The 7,173-nt window shown below is 43.0% G+C and overlaps 1 long non-coding RNA gene across 3 annotated transcripts; it reads right to left on the bottom strand.

Moving 5' to 3' along the window:
• Nucleotides 1-163: 163 nt before the first annotated feature.
• LOC148403630 (uncharacterized) lies at nt 164-6,875 on the bottom strand. 3 transcript variants are annotated; one of them, XR_015858538.1, is made up of 3 exons: nt 6,543-6,875; nt 1,840-2,518; nt 164-1,253 (listed from the first exon to the last, which is right to left on the bottom strand). It is a non-coding gene; the product is annotated as an uncharacterized LOC148403630 (long non-coding RNA). The 3 variants fall into 3 exon arrangements; XR_015858537.1 differs by having other exon boundaries at nt 164-1,264; XR_015858539.1 differs by having other exon boundaries at nt 164-1,286.
• Between the last annotated feature and the right edge of the window lie 298 nt (nt 6,876-7,173).

Genomic DNA, 7,173 nt, shown 5'->3' on the forward strand with positions numbered 1-7,173 from the left:
CACATTACCCAGTCCATTACAATAGGTTCGTGGGATACTGCACAAAAGAGAATGAATACACTTGTTCGTGTAAATATAGATTTTCTCAACTCTGAGACCAATACACATAAATACTATAGTGTACATATATATATATATATATTCAAAAGAAAAAAATCGTCCCTTTGTTTTTGACAGCTCTATATATTTTATTTAATGGCACACATAGATCTTGTTAGTATTGATAAACACCTCTGCGATGATTTACCTCGCATATTTAATTTAATCTGAGACCCCCGCACAAAACATAGGTAGGTCATTGTAAACATTTATGACACTTGTACAAGGTTCATTTGGAGATTTTAAAAATACTATTTACTACTTTGGAAACATCAACAGTCTATTCTGAATGTGTTCAATTCATGCATCGACACACTCGTGAAAAAATTATGCGCGCACACACACACAAATGCACACACACACACACACGCACACACACACACACACACACACACACACACACACACGCACGCACACACACTCTCAAAGTCATTTTTTCCCCCCTCGATATTCTGACTTCTGGGTGCTTTGTTGACAAATCACATCACAGTAATGAAAAAAATAAATAAAAATGAAGAATGTTATGTTTTGAACTCTTGTGTTTTGAACAAAAGCACTTTGTGAATAATACTGAACTGGACAAATGTTAAGGGGGGCGCATCAATATTAAGTTAATTCCCACCTAGTGAAGGTCGGAATGCTTTAAATGATTGATGGTTTCCATTTAATTCCTTTCTTGCGTTTTGTTTCTGAAGAAAATCAGCTCAATGAAACGTATCAATTTTCAATCCAGGTACAAAAAAAATGTACGGCACGTGATTAGCGACTGAAGGGCACAAGATGGCGCCAGAGACTGATGTTCTTTTCCCACAGTTCATTTGTACTATTTTCAATGCTGTGTATGTACTAAAGTTTCTCCTCAAAGTGCTTGGAAAACAGTCCAAACTGACTGTTCAAACCGTAAATTGTTTTCATTCGCAAATTGTCATATAGCAACTTTGTAGCTAATATTGGTTTACTTTATGCTATCGTAATTGTAGTCGACAACTGGAAAGCAACATTTCCACCAGCAGGTGGCGATAAAGGAATGCATAATGGCGTGGTGTGCTCGGGTCCGTTGGCCTCGCCTCCATTGCTCCATATGCAGTTTCCCTGTGGTTTCCAAAACAGCTCGTTTGGCAAGACAGGAAGGTCTTACTTCCGCAGGAGACAGACTGAAAGCACACTTATACGTAAACAGACACAGTCTGTCATGTGCACATGAACACACGTACACACACACTCACAGGAAGACAAATGTACACAAAAAGATTCAAGAGAAAAAAAAATCAGTTCTTGTCAGTGGCCTGTAAAAGTATTGCCTGCCTTGATAGAAATAAACTTTTTATGTTTTTGGTTCAGAGAGTTTTTACACCTGGCTGTGGCTTGGGGGAAGGACACACCCTCACACCCAGCCCTACACCACAAACACACACGCACACACACGCACACACACATATATATATATAATACACTTGTATGCAAAAAACTTAAAAAAAAAGTCTATCAAACGATTTCTACGTGGGCTGTTGCTTTCCTACGTGAAAACAAAAACAAGTAGCGACTACCTATTACACCTGCTTAACACCACAACAAAATCTGGCTCTGCTCGTTGACCCCTGAAACTGTTACTATGGTGATGTCCTTAGCAGATTAACTGAACAGTCAACATTTTACTCCCCCCTCCAAAAAAAAAAAAAAAAGACTTTTCGCTAAGTCTGCCCCAGCTTGTGTGTGTGTGTGTGTGTGTGTGTTATTTACCTGACAGCACAGGCCGGCCCTCTGAGCTTAAGTGCTTCTAAACACTTCCATGGCAACCAAAGCCAACCTCAGCACTCCAGGTGCCTCGGCAAGTGTGTATAACTCAGTCTCCACAACAAAGACGGGGCAGAAACACACACACACACACACACACACACACATATCTGTCATACACACAAACACTGACAAACACTTTATGCACGAGGGACAAAATAAAACAAATGAACACAGAACCTCGACACACGACTATTGTGCACACGATTGTGTTGCACTGAGGTTCTCAACTCTGGAAAAAATGTCTCAGAATGTCTTCACTATTTGCATAATGAGGAATGAACAGTATGAGCTGATGAAAGGGCTGTCACAAGTTGCCCCGTGTGTGCATTATGTAACAACTACGCGTGTACATGCTGTTCATACTGTACATATGTTGTAAAGCGCAGTCTTTTAACTTGACGATCACGATTAGATAGACGTGTAGGGGAATGCACGCACACACCTGTTGCTGTTGCAGGTGCAGTAGATCGACCGGGCTGATTTCTCCATTTGCGTCCCCGTTAGACCCGCCCTCTCTCCCTCCTCCGCCGTCTGATTGGCTGCTGAGGCTGCTGACTCCGTTCTGGCCGGACGGTGTCGTTCGAATGGTCTCAGAGGCTGATTCCACCATCATCACTGGCACCTGATGGTGGACAAACAGGACAGGATGGGACAGGGGGGGGACAATATGGATTAAACAAACGCAACCTGGACAGTTTTCCACAGAAATCACACTCCTATCTGAGAGTGTAAACGAGTCTGGAAGCTAAAGCAAACACACGGCAAGATAGACAAGTGAATTGTGTGTTTGTGCGCCGGCTTTTAGAACAGCAGAACTTGTGCCTTCTGTGGAAATAATAAAAGACATTTCATCAGAGATTCCAACTTTCTTTGCCTCTGAGGCAATGGGCGTGTGTGTTGTGTGTGTGCGCACATTTTCATTGTGAAAGTGTGACAGCAGGTGAGGTTAAGATAACACACGAGCAGCCCCCATTAAGGGGATAATGCCAGTTGCTTGCTGGGGGACCGAGGCCTAAATGTGTTATTGTGCAGGTGGCAATGATGCAAGTTGAAAGGGTCAACGTTTTCAGTTTTTTCCCATCTTGTGGCAGAACCACATATTATCCAAACACTGGATTTTACTTGTGCCGTGTCACACTTGCTGATCAACAGCAGCACTGGGATGTCATTATATCAAAGAAGACACCAACTCCAGAATAAATGACAACTGTGGGTTTTTGACAAATAGTCAAAACTGATTTTTGACCATGGAAACAGATCGGGAGAGTTTTGTGGTGACGATAATGCTGCTTAACAACTACAACATCTGTTGAGGAAAAAATTAAAGGCTCAATTACAGACAGATTGTGTAACCACAAGATGAAGTCACCAGTCACGCTTTTAATGAAAGTTGATCAATGCTTACTACATGTGTGAACTGATACTGCAATTTGGAATTGTTGTCACCATTCCAGCTGTCCATGCATTCTCTTGCTACCGCGATGGCTAACTTGCTTTACAGACCTTTTACATAAAATTGCAAAATATCCGCAAAAAAATTGAAGGAGTCTGTGTTGACGTTGAATGTACGGCATACATATTTTCCCATTCCGTTAAGCTGACAGGTGTTTCTTTATTGCATCCTGCTTGCTGTCAGCGTCTACTAATGTCTTTCCGTGAAAAAAGACACATGCAGAATTTCTGGAAATCCCAACTCAGTTTTCCTGTAACTCATCATTTAGAGATATTTTACACACCCATAGTCTCAACTTAATAAACCGCGGACAACACCTGCCCTCGCCCCCTCCCTCGGGGATTCTGTTCTTGCCCCAATCGCTAGAAACAAACCCACCAATCAAGTCTGGCTCGTCCAATGATATCAAGTGTGACACACGCAACTCGAAACGTGGAGAGCACACATTGAACTTGTTGACTAAAAAGATTTTTGACTACATTTGCATTTGTGTCAAAGCAGCTATGAATGTTACAAGAACAAAGCAGGCTTGCATAATCCTGGTTTCAGGGCTTGAGACGGACCTCCGGTATTGTGTATTCTGCTACTTAAAGATATGAGTCAATCCGCCGCTGCTCTCTTCAGTGCCCCCCCTCTCTCTGTCTCACCAATGCTGAACGTCCTCATTCTCCTTCTCTATTGTGCTGACACCACAGTCAGAAGAGGCACGCTGTGTGCACGCGCGTGTGCACGTGTGAGAGACGGCGCGCTGACCCTTTCATCAGCGTGAGGAGAAACAGAGAAGGACTTACGCAGACCAGCAAGGTCAGCGGCCGTGTGGAGTCAGTCAGCCATTACCCTCTTTTACTAAGACTAGCACCTATTACGGGCTCTACACACACAAGCAGACGCACATTTCTGCTTTTTCTTCGAATCTCATGCAGTAACTAAATGCTCTAACAAATGCATCCAATAACTGTCTTCAACCCTTAACTGAAATCCTACCCAAGAATCTAAGGATGCATCAGAAGGTATTAAAAAAAAAAAAAAAAAGTCAGATTATCCAAATACACCCCGTCCACACACACAAGGGATAAATAGGAAAGGCCAAGACCCTCTGCCTTAAAACTAAATTGACTGTTAGTATAGACTGTAGTCCATTAAAAGGGCAAAATACTTGATGGGGTAGTTTTGATGTGATTTAGATTTAAGTCTACACTGATGATTCTCAAAGTGTGGCAGGAGTACCACTATAGTAGAAGGCTCGCTGTGTCTCTTGGTGCATTCATGTATTTGTGAATTAATTACATAATTAAATATGATATTCAGATAAATACGGTAAGGGTGAAGTATGCAGAGTCTGTTCAAACTTCTTTCTCAATCCAATAGGGTAAACATTTTTTTTTATACAAAGCACAATACTTAAACAGTAAATTATTATGATCATTAAGTAGGTACACTTTATTTAAGTTAGAAAAATCCATTGAACTCAACCAGTCTGTGTAAATCTAATTTCTGCTTCAGTGTCTTTGCATTTTCCTAAATCTGAAGAAATCAAACGAGCACGCAGTGAGTAAATATTGGATGACAGGTTATTGGCAAAGGCTTTATCCGTGAGGCGCAGATAACGCGCAAATTGTGGACAGAATCCAGCTGTTCTCTTCATAACATACCTCTCACAGATAAGACAAGGAAGGGAGTATAAGAACTCCCCAAAACCTGGCACATCTCTTGGCCTTGAGCGCTTCCAGAAAACTAATTATCCTGACATTTACCCACTGTTTACCCACACTGAATCTGTTAAACAAAGAAAAAAGTAAAAAAATAAAATTGACTGACGCAAACGTGAGCTCTTCATGTTTTTATTGAAAACAACATAGTGCTGACGCCGTACGACATCATGTTTAGTGAAGTAGAGTCCATGCAAGTTATCTCACATCTACTTAAAGTATGTTGGAGTGTATGCACGAGAGAGATCTGATGATTTACTCATCATTATTATTGTGTGACACGTAGCAAGAAAGTCTAGAAGTAATAAATAAAGTCCAATCCTTCACAAGGTCATAAAACACCCCCTGATATGCATTTCTCAATCCAGTTCACTCATACCCCTACTCTGTACCCTTAAACAGTTTAAATTGCTGCGGTGTAAGTTGACCCTCACGACAAATGTGCTGTTCTGCAAAGGTCAGGCACGTAAAATGACAATGCCATTTTTTTTAACAAGTTGTGCCTACCTGCCAATCACACACACACACACGCGCGCGCGCACACACAGATTGTTCGTCAGTAAGCATGTTGACATATGCTAACACAGACAGAGTGGGGATGCTAACCACTGCTAAACTAACACAGCTTAATGGCTTCTGTTCTCTCTCGCTTCAGTCAGGAGCCTCCTCCAGCTGGTCGCGTCGCCCCCCCCCCCCCCCCCCCCCCCCCCACCTTCCTCACTCCACCCCTCCTATTCACTTCTTCTTTGCTCTTGAGAGAGAGGTCCTGTCCCGGGCCAGCAGAATTGTGGCCGACCTTTCACCCCTGCTCGCTAATTACCGTACCATGGCGACGCTTCAAGTGGTTCAGCCTCCTGGGTGCAAAAAAGTGAGCGCGTGTGCACACAAAGGAATGTACTCACACACACACCAAACATTCCCCTCGGACTTGCATTCCACGATGCCCCAGCACACATACACTTCAATCTACCAAACATGTTTTCACACATTCAGAATATCATCATATCAAATCAAGTCCTGAAGAAACATCCCATAAACCGGGTGAATATTGTACCCTTTTTTCCCCTCTTGTAATGAATCTCATTGTGCAGTTGGCGAGACAGAGAGAGAGAGAGGTAGGGCAAGATATAGAGTGAGAGAAAGAAAGCGAGAGAGCGAGATAGACAGAATGAGAGAGAGACAGAGAAAGAGAGCAAGCGAGAGAGAAAGAGAGAGAGAGAAAGAGAGAGAGAAACATCGTCTGGATAATATGCAGTACTCAGGGACTCCAGGGAAACTAGATCAAGTGCGTATGCAGTGGGATACATGCATGCATACAAAACATGGCCTGCAGACACCCGAGCCTTTAGTCAAATGCCAAGAAAGCTGCGATGAGGGATAAAATCCTGTCAGTCTGACACACAGACACACACAAGCACACACACACATGCACTAGGTCTCACGCATTGTTTTCTTAAGAAGTGCACACTTCTCTGCTAAACAACCTGTTGGCAGGGAGAGGCCCAATGTGAGGCATCAAGACAGGCAGGTGGTGTAAATGCAAAAATCAATTAGAAATATCCAAAGAATTTAAGGCAGACAGAAAATTCCACATTGAGTAAAAAAAAAACATTGCCCACGGCTTCATTCTTCCATTATTTGAACTCCACTCAACCTTCCCTTGCTTCTAATAAGCAGGTAGATACTATAAGCTTTTATCTTTGCGCAGATATGCCTTCTCCATGCAGACCTACACCCTGATATCCTCCATGTTTCTCTATTATCTCTGTCAATCCGCCGCTGCTCTCTTCAGTGCCCCCCCTCTCTCTGTCTCACCAATGCTGAACGTCCTCATTCTCCTTCTCTATTGTGCTGACACCACAGTCAGAAGAGGCACGCTGTGTGCACGCGCGTGTGCACGTGTGAGAGACGGCGCGCTGACCCTTTCATCAGCGTGAGGAGAAACAGAGAAGGACTTACGCAGACCAGCAAGGTCAGCGGCCGTGTGGAGTCAGTCAGCCATTACCCTCTTTTACTAAGACTAGCACCTATTACGGGCTCTACACACACAAGCAGACGCACATTTCTGCTTTTTCTTCGAATCTCATGCAGTAACTAAATGCTCTAACAAATGCA

The sequence above is a fragment of the Syngnathus floridae genome, chromosome 1 (genome assembly GCF_059516105.1).
Source record: "Syngnathus floridae isolate MCC-2025c chromosome 1, RoL_Sflo_1.0, whole genome shotgun sequence".
In the NCBI taxonomy this organism is placed as follows: Eukaryota; Metazoa; Chordata; class Actinopteri; order Syngnathiformes; family Syngnathidae; genus Syngnathus; species Syngnathus floridae.